This window comes from Oncorhynchus kisutch, linkage group LG4 (assembly GCF_002021735.2).
Source record: "Oncorhynchus kisutch isolate 150728-3 linkage group LG4, Okis_V2, whole genome shotgun sequence".
Lineage (NCBI taxonomy): Eukaryota > Metazoa > Chordata > Actinopteri > Salmoniformes > Salmonidae > Oncorhynchus > Oncorhynchus kisutch.
In genome coordinates, this window is record NC_034177.2 from 48169159 (window position 1) to 48186515 (window position 17357).

The following is a 17357-nucleotide window of genomic DNA, read 5'->3' on the forward strand; positions in this document are numbered from 1 at the left end:
TAAAAGATGCAAGTGTTATTCACAGAATTAAAGATAAACGTATCCTCTATGCAGAATTTTTTTTACGGAAAAAGAATAATCTGAGAACGGCGCTCAGAACCCAAAGAAATAGCCGCTATTTTGGCGTCAACAGAAGCTACAAAAAACACTAAATATTCACTTACCTTTGAATATCTTCATCAGACGGCAGTTCCAAGAATCCCAGTTCGACAATAAATGACTGATTTGTTCCATAAAGTTCCATAAAGCCCATAATTTAGCCACTTGTTGTTAGCTTGTTCAGCCCAGCATTCAACCTCAAAAAGCACGAGCAATTCCTCCAGGCAAAAACTCAAAAAGTTCTGTTACAGGTCGTAGAAACAAGTCAAACGATGTATGCAATCCATATTTAGGATGTTTAACATTAATCAGCAATAAGGTTCCAACTAGTTCTCACTAAAGAATTCAGAGCTGTTGTCATAAAGTCTCTTATGGGACATTTAGGTTATGAGAGGACTCTTGATCTAGCCTGTGCTCGGTTCTACTTGCCCTTCATGTCCAGAGACATGAGTTTCAGTGCAAGTAATCAGCAAAGTATGTGCTGCGGAAGACACTAACCACTAGATCAGCAGCTTTAGTAAACATCACCACTGTGCCTCCCCTAGTTTTGGTGTGTCTAAGCTTACCTTCTCTGGAGAATGACACAAGGAACATCCTCATAGTGACAGTTCACTTCACTTGCTACGTTCAAGCTTATGTCACCAATGTCCAGAAAGCCAACACTATGGCCAGGGTGCTATGGGAGAAGTTATTTATCCATTATGGCAGGTCCACAGCTGGTCCTCAGCTGGCTGGAGTGAATAAGTCACGTACATCGCCATACCATCCTCAAGGGAACCTACAGCCAGAGAGATTAATTCGCACATTGCTCAATGATCTTGGAACTTTTTGATCCAAACAAAAATCCACATGGAGTCAACAGTTGGGGAACCTTATCCATGCCTACAACTGCACCCAAACAACTCTACTGGATTCTCCCCTTACTACCTGATGTTCGAGAGGGAGGCTACACTGCCCATTGAGCTGTGACCAAGACTACCTGAAGTACAACTCCTAGTTAAGGGAACAGCTAAAGGAAGCCTATCAACTAGCCTCAACAACAGCTTTGAACATGTCCTTGTACAGAACTTGGGAGTCCCAGAAAAGCAAAAATAGCCAACAGGTGGAAACCCGAACCTCATGTGATAGTGCAAAGGCTGCCTGGACTGCCCGTGTATCAAGTATAGCCAGAGAGAGGAGGACCTACAAGGAAGCTACACCGAGACCACGTACTTCCCAATGGCCAGCTGACTGGTGAAGATGAGAGTTTCTGCACCGGCATCTGATGAAGATGAGGAGACAGTTCTGGACCTCACTATAGGAGAGGACAAATCGAGCGAACGGAGGAGGAAATGGGATTTACTGAACCTCCAGTGTTGGATGTTGTGAACACAGTTGTCCCTGGAGCAAGTGCCAGTACACAAGCTCCTTTCTCGGAGCAAGTTGAATGTGAATAAGTTCCTGAAATGGCAGCATATGCTGAAGTGACCTCGGAAGGACAATTCAATGGCCCTAGTGTGCAACCGTCTCCTTGTGTCAACCCCTGATTCAGAGGAGTCACTAGCTCCACGCCCTAGCTCTAAAGAGTCAGTAGTCCATGGCCCCAGTTCAGAAATCCTGCTAGCCCTTGGCCCTAGTTCAGATTAGTTTTTAGTCACTGTTCCCTTAGAGAAGAGACAGACTAAGCCAGTGGTTAGACTCACTTATGACCAGCTAGGAATACTTCAATACACTTAGCTGTCAGTCATACACTGATGAGTCTCAGTCTTTTTCAACACATTTCACCTCATTATAGAGTGTTTTTTGGTTTGAGGGAGTTGTTTGTATATGCCTGTTTTTTTTGCTGTTGCATGGTGTTAAGAGAGCTTCTAGCTCAAGGTGTGTTGTGTCTAATATTATATGTTATGTATACCGGCATGTAACATGCCGGGACATCAAATTTTCCTATTGAAGGGTGAATGTAACCCCCTGTAAAGACTTGGCTTAGTTTATTATCCACTGTCGGTCTGCCTCCATCACCACCCGCATCTTCAAAGGGACCTGGGACTTCATCAGTGGACAAGGGGTCCTCAGATTCAGGGTTCTCAATGGCTACAAGGTTAGGGGGCAGCTCCTCACTGTCACTATCACTGTCAGAATCTGATTCCTGACTTTCATACTAACACTCATTGTCAGAATTTAAAATTACCTCCAGAATTTCCGCATCCATGAGTTGTCTCCTTTTGAAAGACATTGCTAATGCTACAGCTTAGCTCATTAGCTACATACATAAACCACAACACTGAATGGCTCAGAGTGGGAGTGAGAGGATACATGACTGATTGCCGGCATGCTCTACTTGTATCAATAAATCACCATCAGAAAACGTTTTGCGTGGTAATTATTTATATATTTACTGTTTTCAAGTACTGGTGACAAAACATGCATTCCGATTATTGCATAGATTGTAACGGACACATATTATGTGTGTAAAATACAAAAATGCTTATTGAAATTCTCAGTAATAGTGGATTTATCGGTGGGGACAGTGTTTCCTAGCCTCAGTGCATTGGGCAGCTGGGAGGAGGTGCTCTTATTCTCCATGGACTTTACAGTGTCCCAGAACTTTTTTGAGTTTGTGCTACAGGATGCAAATTTCTGTTTGAAAAAGCTAGCATTAGCTTTCCTAACTGCCTGTGTATATCTGTTCCTAACTTCCCTGAAAAGTTGCATATCATGGGGGCTATTCGATGCTAACGCAGTACGCCACAGGATGTTTTTGTTTTGGTCAAGGGCAGTTAGGTCAGGAGTGAACCAAGGGCTATATCTGTTCCTGGTTCTACATTTTTTAAATAGAGCATGCTTATTTAGAAACTAGGAATAGATATTGTCCTTGGTTCACTCCAATCCTAAATTAAATCTAGAATCGGCTACCTATATCGCGACAAAGCATCCTTCACTCATGCTGCCAAACATACCCTCGTAAAACTGACCATCCTATCGATCCTCGACTTCGGTGATGTCATCTATAAAATAGCCTCCAACACTCTACTCAACAAATTGGATGCAGTCTATCACAGTGCCATCTGTTTTGTCACCAAAGCCCCATACACTACCCACCATTGCGATCTGTACGCTCTGGTTGGTTGGCCCTCGCTTCATACTCATCGCCAAATCCATTGGCTACAGATTATCTACAAGTCTCTGCTAGGTAAAGCCCCGCCTTATCTCAGCTCACTGGTCACCATAGCAGCACCCACTCCAGCAGGTATATCTCACTGGTCACCCCCAAAGCCAATTTTGGTCGTCTTTCCTTCCAGTTCTCCGCTGCTCATGACTGGAACGAAAAAAATCTCTGAAGCTGGAGACTCACATCTCCCTCACTAGCTTTAAGCACCAGCTGTCAGAGCAGCTTACAGATCACTGCACCTGTACATAGCCCATCTGTAAACAGCCCATCTATCTACCTACCTCATCCCCATACTGGTATTTACTTATTTTTCTCATTTGCACCCCAGTATCTCTACCTGCACATTCATCTTCTGCCGATCTACCATTCCGGTGTTTAATTGCTATATTGTAATTACTTCGCCACCATGGCCTATTTATTTCCTTAACTTACCTAATTTGCACTCACTGTACATAGACTTTTTGTTTTCTTTTGTTCTACTGTATTATTGACTGTATGTTTTGTTTATTTCATGTGTAACTCTGTGTTGTTGTATGTGTCGAATTGCTACACTTTATCTTGGCCAGGTCGCAGTTGCAAATGAGAACTTGTTCTCAACTAGCCTACCCTGGTTAAATAAAGGTGAAATAAAAAATAAATAAAAATGTAAGATGGAAGAAGGCACTTTTAAAGAATAACCAGCCATCCTCTACTGACGGGATGAGGTCAATATCCTTCCAGGATACCTGGGCCAGGTCGATTAGAAAGGCCTGCTCGCTGAAGTGTTTTAGGGTGCGTTTGACAGTGATGAGGGGTGGTCGTTTTCCCGCAGACACATTACGGATGCAGGCAATGAGGCAGTGATGGCTGAGATCTTGAAAACAGCAAAGGTGTATTTGGAGGGAAAGTTGGTTAGGATGATATCTATGAGGGTGCCCGTGTTTACGGATATGGGGTTGTACCTGGTAGGTTCATTGATAATTTGTGTGAGATTGAGGGCATATCAAGCTTAGATTGTATGATGGCCAGAGTGTTAAGCATGTCCCAGTTTAGGTCACCTAGCAGCACGAGCTCTGAGGATAGATGGGGGGCAATCAATTCACATATGGTGCCCAGGGCACAGCTGCGGGGCAGAGGGGGATCTATAGCAAGCGGCAACGGTGAGAGACTTGTTTCTGGAAAAAAATAGAAGCTCGAATTGTTTGGGTACAGACCTGGATAGTAAGACAGAACTCTGCAGGCTATCTATGCAGTAGATTGCAACTCCGCCCCCTTTGGAAGTTCTACCTTGGCGCAAAATGTTATAGTTAGGGATGGACATTTCTGGGTTTTTGGTGGTCTTCCTAAGCCAGGATTCAGACACAGCTAAGACATCCGGGTTGGCAGAGTGTTTTATTCACTGCTTTAGCACAAATTTAGGGAGGAGGCTTTTAATGTTAACATGCATGAAACCAAGGCTTTTACGGTTACAGGAGCCAACAAATGAGAGCAACTGGGGAATAGCAGTGTAGCTAGGCACTGCAGGTCCTGGATTAACCTCTACATCACCAGAGGAACAGATGAGGAGTAGGATAAGGGTACGGCTAAAGACTATAAGAACTGGTCGTCTACTACGTTTGGAACAGAGAGTAAAAGGAGCAGGTTTCTGGGCGCGATAGAATAGATTCAAGGCCTAATGTACAGACAAAGGTATGGTAGGATGTGAGTACATTGGAGGTAAACCTAGGCATTGAGTGATGATGAGAGAGATAAGATATTGTCTCTAGAAAGATTTAACCCAGATGATGTCATCGCATATGTAGGAGGTGGAACTAATTGGTTGGTTAAGGCCTATTGAGCAGGGCTAGAGGCTCTACAGTGAAATAAAACAATAGTCACTAACCAGAACAGTAATGGACAAAGCATATTGACATTAGGGAGAGGCATGCGTAGCCGAGTGATCATAAGGGTCCAGTGAATGGTTGGTCCGGCTGGAGACACGGCGATTCAGACAGCTAGCAGGCCAGGGCTAGCATGCTATAAGAAGGGCCTTAGAGGGACGTCGCGATGGAAGAAAGTCTGTTTTAGCCTCCTCGTGCGGTTCTGTCGATAGACCAGTCGTGATGGATTAGTAGGGTTCCGTGTAGCAGAGGGGTCCAGTCCAATTGGCAAATGGATCTATTCAGCTAACAGTCCAATATGCTCTAGACAGCTAGCGGGCCGTGACAAGCAGGCTAGCAGATGGGCATTCATGTGACGTCGCGACGAAGTGGCCTGTTGGAAAAAAAACCTTGGGCATATTACGTCGGTAGTCCAGTTGTGATGGATAAGCAGGGCTTCGTGTGGTAAAAGGGGCCCAGGCCGATTGGCAAAATAGGAATAGTGGCACGAGAAATTGGCCATTAACTAACAGTCCGGCAGCTAGCGGGCTGCGGCTAGCAGATGGGCATTCAGGGGATGTCGCGACTTAGGAGCCAGTTGAGTAACCCCCTCGAGCAGATTACATCAGTAGTCCAGTTGTCAAGAATCGGCGGGGTTCCGTACCCCGTAGCGACAGTCAAAGGGGTCTAGGAGTGGAACCTCTTCAGCTACCCGGGAGATGGGCCTAGCATGAGCTAGCTCCAAGCTAATTGGTGCTTGATTTGGGATAGAGACATCAGCTAGGAGTAGTCACAAGGATTGCAGCTAGCTAGCTGCGATGATCCAAGTGAGAAGGTTCAGAGCTTGCGGTAGGAATCCTGGGATATGGAGAGAAAATAGGTCCGGTATGTTCTGGTTTGAATCGTGTTGTACAAACTAGCGAGAGCTTTCCGAGCTAAAGGTAGCTGATGACTGCTAGCATTGGTTAGCTGACTACTAGCTAGTAAGCTGCCTAGCTGCTGTTGGGGGATTCCGATTCAGAGGTAAAGATAAAATACTTGGGTGAGGCAGGTTGCAGGAGAGTATTTTAAAGTTGAGGTTTAGAAAAATATTAAAAAAGATATGCGAAGAAAAAGATCTAAAAAGATATATACAGTGGGGAGAACAAGTATATGATACACTGCCGATTTTGCAGGTTTTTCAACTTACAAAGCATGTAGAGTTCTGTCATTTTTATCATAGGTACACTTCAACTGTGAGAGACGGAATCGAAAACAGAAATCCAGAAAATCACATTGTATGATTTATAAGTAATTAATTAGCATTTTATTATTATCACCGCCTGGTATGGCAACTGCTCCACCCACAACCGCAAGGCTCTCCAGAGGGTAGTGCGGTCTGCACAACGCATCACCTGTGGCAAACTACCTGCCCTCCAGGACACCTACAGCACCTGATGTCACAGGAAGGCCAAAAAGACAACAAGGACAACAACCACCCAAGCCACTAGCTGTTCACCCCGCTATCATCCAGAAGGTGAGGTCAGTACAGGTGCATCAAAGCGGGGACCGAGAGACTGAAAAACAGCTTCTATTTCAAGTCCAGCAGACTGTTAAACAGCCATCACTAACATTGAATGGCTGCTGCCAACATACTGACTCATCTCTATCCACTTTAATAATGCAAAATGTATGTAATAAATGTATCACTAGCCACTTTAAACAATGCCACTTTATACAATGTTTACATACCCTACATTACTCATCTCATATGTATATACTGTACTCAATACCATCTACTGCATCTTGCCTATGCCGGTCGGCCATCGCTCATTCATATATTTTTATGTACATACTTATTCATTCCTTTACACCTGTGTGTATAAGGTAGTTGATGTGAAATTGTTAGGTTAGATTACTTGTTAGATATTACTGCATGGTCGGAACTAGAAGCACAAGCATTTCGCTACACTCGCATTAACATCTGCTAACCATGTGTGTGTGTGACAAATCAAATGTGATTTGATCTACACACAATACCCCATAATGACAAAGTGGAAAAAAGTTTTTAGAAATGTTTACACATTTATAAAAAATTAAACATTGAAATACCTTATTTATATAAGTATTCAGACCCTTTGCTATGAGACTTGAAATTGAGCTCAGGTGCATCCTGTTTCCGTTGATCCTGTTTGAGATGTTTCTATAACTTGATTTGAGTCAACCTGTGGTAAATTCAATTGATTGGAAATTATTTTGAAAGGCACACACCTGTCTATATGATGTCCCACAGTTGACAGTACATGTCAGAGCAAAAACCAAGCCATGAGGTCGAAACAATTGTCCGTAGAGCTCAGAGACAGGATTTTGTTGAGGCACAGATCTGGGAACGAGAAACAAAAAATGTCTGCAGCATTGAAGGTCCCCAAGAACACAGTTGCCTCCATCATTCTAATATGGAAGAAGTTTGGAACCACCAAGACTCTTCCTAGAGCTGGTTATAGGAGAAGGGCCTTGGTCAGGGAGGTGACCAAGAACCCGATGGACAGTCTGACAGATCTCCAGAGTTCCTCTGGGGAGATGGGAGAAGCTTTCAGATGGACAACCATCTCTGCAGCACTCCTCAGAAAAAGGCACATGACAGTCCGCTTGGAGTTTGCCAAAAGGCACCTAAAGACTCTCAGACCATGAGAAACAAGATTTTCTGGTCTTATGAAACCAAGATTGAACTCTTTGGCGTCATGTCTGGAGTGTCACATCTAGCTTCTAGCCGCTTCTAGCGTCATCCCCAAGAACACTCGAGGCTGTCTCCCACCACCGAGGGCCTTGGTTGCCGTGGCAATGAGCCATGTCTCACCATTCCACATGACATGGCAAAAGAGCACAATGTTTGTGTGTGTGTGTGTGTGTAGTACAGTGATCGGCAAATGGACGCGTCTTAAGTTTCCTGCCTCTGAAATATGCACTATGCAGAAATCGCTCTGCCATTTCCTGGTTGCTAAAATTCTAATCGTTAATAATAATTATAATAGAGAATCATTGTACCATCTAAACTGCTGTGAAGATTATTTTCCATAACCAAAAGTATTGTATTTTCAGCTGTTTGAAGCTGGTGTACAACACCAAAAGTAAAAGACTGAACTAAACTTAAGAACGCGAAGCATAGAAATAGTGCACATAGAACAGATATACTGTTTCTTAGACTTGCTTCAAAGAGAATGACATATCTGTAACACGCATTTCTATGTGAATTTGGTCCGGTTGCCCAAAAAGTGACATATTGCAGCTTTAATGTCTGATTGCTTTCCAACTTGCTGCATTACAAGAGGAAAGAGAAGAAAGGAAAAAAAAGAGAGATGGCTTGTTGGAAGGAGTAAATGAGCAGAACAGATGTGGCCCAGAGGGCCAAGAGAGAAATGGAGAAAGAGGGAGCTAGTAAGAGAGAGGGAGGGTGAGGGAGAGAAACAGAAATGGCGGAAGAGAGCAGCGGGTGAAAAAAGAGAGAAACAGAGAGGAGCCCAGTCGGATTCACCATTCACACACTAACAGCTTTGTTCACCTCCAGTCAGGACCAACTCCCCTTTCCTCTCTTCCCTTCCCCTCCCCTCTTCCCCTCCCCTCCTCTCCCACCCTCCTCCTCTCATCCCTCCACCCCCCTCCTCCCAGTCTCTTTGATCTAAGGACAGTGCACAGGAAACAAGGCTAGAATCGATTCCTCCATGCATTACGCCAGGAATGTGTGACCCCCCCTCCCTCCACACTCACCTCCTCCTTCCTCTTCTCTTGTCTACTTCCTTCTTTCTTTCTTCTCTCAGTTTCTCCTCTCCCAGCCCCCTGTGCACCCGGTGCCCCCTTCACCCCTTGGCTTAGCAGGAAGCTGTGTACATGTGTCTGTGTATGGGGATTACCTTTGTACAGTGAGTTGGAGCACAGGGACACATCTTGTCTGTACCTTTATTTGTGTAGTACTGATCTGAAATCAGTGTGTTGGAGCAACATGGTAGATTTAGTTGATATGTTTCTGTCTCCATGATCCTGGATAGTCTTTAACAAAGTGAGTGAGTAAGGAGTCCATGTGTGATCTCTCTTTTGAAGAACATATCAAGACCATTTCAAGGACAGCTTTTTTCCATCTACATAACATTGCAAAAATCAGAAACTTTCTGTCCAAAAATGATGCAGAAAAATTAATCCATGCTTTTGTCACTTCTAGGTTAGACTACTGCTATGCTCTACTTTCCGGCTACCCGGATAAAGCACTAAATAAACTTCAGTTGGTGCTAAATACGGCTGCTAGAATCCTTGACTAGAACCAAAAAATTTGATCATATTACTCCAGTGCTAGCCTCTCTACACTGGCTTCCTGTCAAAGCAAGGGCTGATTTCAAGGTTTTACTGCTAACCTACAAAGCATTACATGGGCTTGCTCCTACCTATCTCTCTGATTTGGTCCTGCCGTACATACCTACACGTACGCTACGGTCACAAGACGCAGGCCTCCTAATTGTCCCTAGAATTTCTAAGCAAACAGCTGGAGGCAGGGCTTTCTCCTATAGAGCTCCATTTTTATGGAACGGTCTGCCTACCCATGTCAGAGACGCAAACTCGGTCTCAACCTTTAAGTCTTTACTGAAGACTCATCTCTTCAGTGGGTCATATGATTGAGTGTAGTCTGGCCCAGGAGTGGGAAGGTGAACGGAAAGGCTCTGGAGCAACGAACCGCCCTTGCTGTCTCTGCCTGGCCGGTTCCCCTCTTTCCACTGGGATTCTCTGCCTCTAACCCTATTACAGGGGCTGGGTCACTGGCTTACTAGGGCCCTCTCATGCCGTCTCTAGAAGGGGTGCGTCACCTGAGTGGGTTGATTCACTGATGTGGTCATCCTGTCTGGGTTGACGCCCCCCCTTGGGTTGTGCCATGGCAGAGATCTTTGTGGGCTATACTCAGCCTTGTCTCAGGATGGTAAGTTGGTGGTTGAAGATATCCCTCTAGTGGTGTGGGGGCTGTGCTTTGGCAAAGTGGGTGGGGTTATATCCTTCCTGTTTGGCCCTATCCGGGGGCGTCCTTGGATGGGGCCACAGTGTCTCCTGACCCCTCCTGTCTCAGCCTCCAGTATTTATGCTGCAGTAGTTTGTGTCGGGGGGCTAGGGTCAGTTTGTTATATCTGGAGTACTTCTCCTGTCCTATTCGGTGTCCTGTGTGAATTCTCTAATTCTCTCCTTCTCTCTTTCTTTCTCTCTCTTGGAGGACCTGAGCCCAAGGACCATGCCCCAGGACTACCTGACATGACGACTCCTTGCTGTCCCCAGTCCACCTGGCCATGCTGCTGCTCCAGTTTCAACTGTTCTGCCTTATTATTATTCGACCATGCTGGTCATTTATGAACATTTGAACATCTTGGCCATGTTCTGTTAAAATCTCCACCCGGCACAGCCAGAAGAGTTCTGGCCACCCCACATATGCTCTCTAATTCTCTCTTTCTTTCTCTCTCTCGGAGAACCTGAGCCCTAGGACCATGCCCCAGGACTACCTGACATGATGACTCCTTGCTGTCCCCAGTCCATCTGACTGTGCTGCTGCTCCAGTTTCAACTGTTCTGCCTTATTATTATACGACCATGCTGGTCATTTATGAACATTTGAACATCTTGGCCATGCTCTGTTATAATCTCCACGCGGCACAGCCAGAAGAGGACTGGCCACCCCACATAGCCTGGTTCCTCTCTAGGTTTCTTCTCTAGGTTTTGGCCTTTCTAGGGAGTTTTTCCTAGCCACCGTGCTTCTACACCTGCATTGCTTGCTGTTTGGGGTTTTAGGCTGGGTTTCTGTACAGCACTTTGATATATCAGCTGATGTACGAAGGGCTATATAAATACATTTGATTTGATTTGTCTGTGAGTAACAGTTGTGCTATAGAGAGTGATTCTCCACTTAGGCGCAGAGATGGGGAAATACATTTCATAATAAATGAATATAGTACATACAGTTGAAGTCGGAAGTTTACCAAGTACATTTAAACTTAGTTTTTCACAAATCCTGACATTTAATCCCAGTAAAAATGCCCCGTCTAGGTCAGTTAGGATCACCACTTTATTTTAAGAATCTGAAATGTCACAATAATAGTAGAGAGAATGATTTATTTCAGCTTTTATATCTTTCATCACATTCCCAGTGGGTCAGAAGTTTACACACACTCAATTAATATTTGGTATCATTTCCTTTAAATGGTTTAACTTGGGTCAAATGTTTCGAGTAGCCTTCCACAAGCTTCCCACAATAAGTTGGGTGAATTTTGGCCCATTCTTCCTGACAGAGCTGGTGTAACTGAATCAGGTTTGTAGGCCTCCTTGCTGGCACACACTTTTTCAGTTCTGCCCACAAATGTTCTATAGGATTGAGGTCAGGGCTTTGTGATGGCCACTCCAATTCCTTGATTTGTTGACCTTAAGCCAGTTTGCCACAATTTTGGAAGTATGCTTGGGGTCATTGTCCATTTGGAAAACCCATTAGTGACCAAGCTTTAACTGCCTGACTGATGTCTTCAGGTGTTGCTTCAATATATGTACAAAATTTTCCTACCCCATGAAGTTATCTATTTTGTGAAGTGCACCAGTCCCTCCTGCAGCAAAGCACCCCCACAACGTGATGCTGCCACCCCCGTGCTTCACGGTTGGGATGGTGTTCTTCGGGTTGCAAGCCTCCCACTTTTTCCTCCAAACATAATGATTATGTCATTATCGCCAAATAGTTATATTTTTGTTTCATCAGACCAGAGGACATTTCTCCAAAAAGTATGATCTTTGTCCCCATGTGCAGTTGCAAACCGTAGTCTGTTTTTTTTTATGTCCGCATGTGCAGTGGCTTCTTCCTTGCTGAGCGGTCTTTCATGTTATGCCGATATCGGACTCGTTTTACTGTGGATATGGATACTTTTGTACCTGTTTCCTCCAGCATCTTCACATGTTCCTTTGCTGTTGTTCTGGGATTGATTGTCACTTTTCCACCAAAGTACGTTCATATCTAGGAGATAGAACGCGTCTCCTTCCAGAGCGGTATGATGGCTACGTGGTCCCATGGTGTTTATACTTGCGTACTATTGTTTGTGCAGATGAACATGTTACCTTCAGGCATTTGGAAATTGCTCCCAAGGATGAACCAGACTTGTGGAGGTCTATTTTTTCTGAGGTCTTGGTTGATTTCTTTAGATTTTCCCATGATGTCAAGCAAAGTGGCACTGAGTTTGAAGGTAAGCCTTGGAATACATCCACAGGTACACCTTCAATGACTCACATTATGTCAATTAGCCTATCAGAAGCTTCTAAAGCCATAATTTTCTGGAATTTTACAAGCTGTTTAAAGGCACAGTCAACTAAGTTAATGTAAACATCTGACCCACTGGAATTGTGATACAGTGAATTTTAAGTGAAATAATCTGTCTGTGAACAATTGTTGGAAAAATTACTTGTTTCATGCACAAAGTAGATGTCCTAACCGACTTGCCAAAACTACAGTTTGTTAACAAGAAATTTGTGGTGTGGTTGAAAAACGAGTTTTAATGACTCCAACCTAAGTGTACTTCAACTGTAAAAGTTGTGAAACTTTGAAATATATTTTTGTCCTATCATGATGGAACGGTGCCCAACCCTACCTACCCTAGACACTCACCTGAGCAACCTACCCACTAATGAGACATCCTTACCCATTTGATAGGCCTACTGCAATTAGCTTTCATAGCCAGACAGAAAGATAAATGCTGTCAGAGACCCACTAAAGCAGTACCTTTCCCTCTTGAGTCAGACTGCCTGACAGGGTTGGTCCAACTAAGCCAAAGCCGCCATATGGGTGAGCATAATATACAAGAAAATTATCAAAGCTGCAAAGACATCCTTGACGACCACAGTACCTAGACGGTGGGAATTCTGGTTGAGTACCCCCACCTAGGTAGTGGCAGTCCTGGCAACACTGTTTCCAGTAACCCATGGGGGGAGGGTAGCACCCAGAAAATCAGAGAAGGGGCAGAATACCATGACCCTGGCGGCACAGAAAAATCATAATGTTGTGTGGAATTAGGGTCTCCACAGGGGACCAGCATGTGTGTTGTAGGAAAGGGGGGTATCTGAGCTCCATCAGCCAGTACTAGACATTGGGTAATCAAATCTTCTCATTCCTGCTCAATTTGGCGCTCCTGTTGAGCAGCTGCAATCGTATATGCATTCACACAGCTCGTCTACTCTTGAGCTGGAATGGAACAACTGATGAACAACTGAGCTTGTGGTCGGATGCTTGAGAATGTGAGTGTGTTTGTGTATGTGTGTGTGCATGGGTGGAATGGGAGCGGTGTAGATGTGTTTAGGTGGGTGTGGCGTGTGGCTTTATGCATCCCACAGTCATTGCTACTGTATGAGGTAATGATGTAATGTAAAATAAATCATATCTGCTAATCTAAACGTATTTTTTCTACTGCCTGTACTTGTTAAAGTTAACAATCCTTCATAGAAGGTGCCTACATTATTACTCATATTATTTAACTTGAACTTTTTTCACATTTGGTTACTTTACAGCCTTAATCTAAAATGGATGTTAAAAAATGTCTCAACAATCTACACACAATACTCCATAATGACAAGCAAAAACAGGTTTGTAGAAAATGTTTATAGAACACAAAAGATAGAAATACCTTATTTACATAACTATTCAGATCTTTTTTGATGAGACTTGAAATTGAACTCAGGTGAATCCTGTTTCCATTGATCATCCTTGAGCTGTTTCTATAACTTGATTGGAGTCCACCTGTGGTAAATTAAATTGATTGGACATGATTTGGAAAGGCACACAGATCAGAACAAAAACTAAGCCATGAGCCATGAATTGTCTGTAGAGCTCCGAGACAGGATTGTGTCGAGGTACAGATCTGGGGAAGGGTATAAAAACATTTCTGCAGCATTGAAGGTCCTCAAGAACACAATGGCCTCCATCATTCTTAAATGGAAGAAGTTTGGAACCACCAAGACTCTTCCTAGAGCTGGCCTTCCGGCCAAACTGAGCAATCGAGGGAGAAGGGCCTTGGTCAGGGAGCTGACCAAGAACCCGATGGTCACTCTGACAGAGCTTTAGAGTTCCTCTGTGGAGATGGGAGAACCTTCCAGAAAGACTACCATCTCTGCAGCACTCCAACAATCATTCCTTTATGGTAGAGTGGCCACTCCTAGTATTAGGCACATGACATGCTTGGAGTTTGCCAAAAGGCACCTAAAGACTCTTAGACTATGAGAAACAAGATGATCTGTTCTGATGAAACCAAAATGGAACTCTTTGCCCTGAATACCAAACGTCACGTCTGGAGGAAGCCTGGCACCAACCCCTGTGGGGATGTTTAGGTATGGATACGTATCTTGCCGTATGTATACGGCAAGGATAGTGGTAAGTATCTAAAAAAATAACCCATCATGTTAATTGGTGAATTGAGTATAGCTAGATATAATAGGAAAAGAAGAGCAGTTTTTACATGGTTAAAGAAGAATTAATACCATATTTATTGTTTACAGGAAACTCATTCAATTTACTCTGATGAAATGGCTGGTAAAATATATTTCTGTCATGGGTGGTCTAAGGAATTCAAAAGGTGTTTTTTTTATTTTTTAAATGTAACCTTTTTTAACTAGGCAAGTCAGTTATGAACAAATTCTTATTTACAATGACGGCCTACCCTGGCTAAACTCAGACAATGCTGGGCCAATTGTGCGCCATCGTATGGGACTCCCAATCACGGCAGGATGTGACGCATGTCTGCTGAGAGCAGTCCTCACATAATCGCATGGTTTGCTTTCACCGTAAAGCCTTTTTGAAATCTGACATGCCAGGTGGATTAACAGCAAGTTAAGCTGTGTTTTGGTATATTGCTCTTGTGATTTCATGAACATTTTATATTTCTAGTTATTTAATTTGAATTTGGCGCTCTGCAATTCACCGGATGTTGACAAAAATGATCCTGCTAAAGGGATCTGCACGCCAAGAGGTTAATTGAAATACATTCCAGGTGACTACCTCATGAAGCTGGTTGAGAGAATGCCAAGAGTGTGCAAAGCTATCATCAAGGCAAAGGGTGGCTAAAAAACCCAGGAATGAGTAGGTGTGTCCAAACTTTTGACTGGTACTGTATATCGCTGCGCAAATGTAGCCTGTTATTACAGGTGATGCCTTTTCAAAATGCAAGATACAAAAATGAACAGGCCCTCATTCCCATCATTTGCAGGAGAAAGAGAGATGGAAAAGAGATTGCGGAAAGGCTAATCTGCCCTTGCCATCCGTACTCATACTACACCGGCTCCGACGCTCGTCGCATGTGGCAGGGATTGCAAACTATTACAGACTACAAAGGGAAGCACAGCCGAGAGCTGCCCAGTGACACGAGCCTACCAGATGAGCTAAATTAATTCCATGCTTGCTTTCGAGGCAAGTAACACTGAAAAGTACATGAGAGCACCAGCTTTTCTGGACGACTGTGTGATCACGCTTTCCGCAGCCGATATGTGTAAGACCTTTAAACAGGTCAACATTCACAAGGCCGTAGGGCCAAACTGATTACCAGGATGTGTACTCCGAGCATGCGCTGACCAACTGGCAAGAGTCTTCACTGACATTTTTCATCCTCTCCCTGTCTGAGTCTGTAATACCAACTTGATTCAAGCAGACCACCACAGTCCCTGTGCCCAGGAACACTACAGTAACCTGCCTAAATGACTACCGACCCGTAGCACTCACGTCTGTAGCCAGGAAGTTCTTTGAAAGGCTGGTCATGGCTCACATCAACACCATTATCCCAGAAACCCTAGACCCACTCCAGTTTGCATACTGCCCCAACAGATCCACAGGTGATGCAATCTCTATTGCACTCCACACTGCCCTTTCACACCTATGTGAGAATGCTATTCATTGACTATAGCTCAGCGTTTAACACCATAGTGCCCTCAAAGCTCATCACTAAGCTAAGGACCCTGGGTCTAAACAACTCCCTCTGCAACTGGATCCTGGACTTCCTGACGGGCTGCCCCCAGATGGTAAGGGTAGGTAACAACACATCCGCCACGCTGATCCTTAACACGGGGGCCCCTCAGGGGTGCGTGCTCAGTCCCCTCCTGTACTCCCTGTTCACTCATGACTGCACGGCCAGGCACGACTCCAACACTATCATTAAGTTTACAGATGACACAACAGTGGTAGGCCTGATCACCAACAACGACGAGACAGCATATAGGGAGGAGGTCAGAGACCTGGTAATATGTTGCCAAGACAACAACCTCTCCCTCAACATGAGCAAGACTAAGGAGATGATTGTGGAAAAGGAAAAGGAGGACTAAGCACGCTCCCATTCTCATGGACGGGGCTGTAGTGGAGCAGGTTGAAAGCTTCAAGTTCCTTGGTGTCCATATCACCAACAAACTAATATCGTCCAAGCACACCAAGACAGTCGTGAGGAGGGCACGATAAAACCTATTCCCCCTCAGGAGACTAAAAAGATTGTCATGAGTCCTCAGATCCTCAAAAGATTCTACAGCTGCACCATCAAGAGCATCCTGACTGGTTGCATCACTGCCTGCTATGGCAACTGCCCTGCCAGTACATCACTGGGGCCAAGCTTCCTGCCGTCCAGGACCTCTATATGAGGAGGTGTCAGTGGAAGGCCCTAAAAATGTTCAGACTCCAGCCACCCTAGTCATAGAAGGTTCTCTCTGCTACCGCAGTGCCAAGTCTAGGTCCAAGAGGCTTCTAAAACAACTTCTACCTCCAAGCCATAAGACTACTGGACATCTATTCAAATGGCTACCCAGACTATTTGCATTCCCCCCCCCCCCTATTTTACATTGCTGCTACTCTCTGTCATTATCTATGCATAAGTCACTTTAATAACTCTACCCACATGTATATATTACCTCAATTACCTCGACTAACTGGTGCTCCTGCACATTGACTCTGTACCGGTACCCCCTGTTTTCTTAAAACTGCATTGTTGGTTAAGGGCACGTAAGTAAGCATTTCACTGTAATTTCTCCAACTGTTGTATTCGGCGCATGTGACAAATGAAATTTGATTTGATAAGTAGCCTATTAAAATATGTATGCAAAAATATATTATATATATTTCCTTATTCAGTTTCACACTCACGACCCCCCATATCCTTCTTACTGCCCTAGCTTTGTTGTTTGAAAGCTTGCTGATACAATCAGATGGTCTTGATGCTCCAAGTCAAGTTATGTTATTTTCTATCAAGTCGAGTCTCAAGTCATCAAATCATGTGA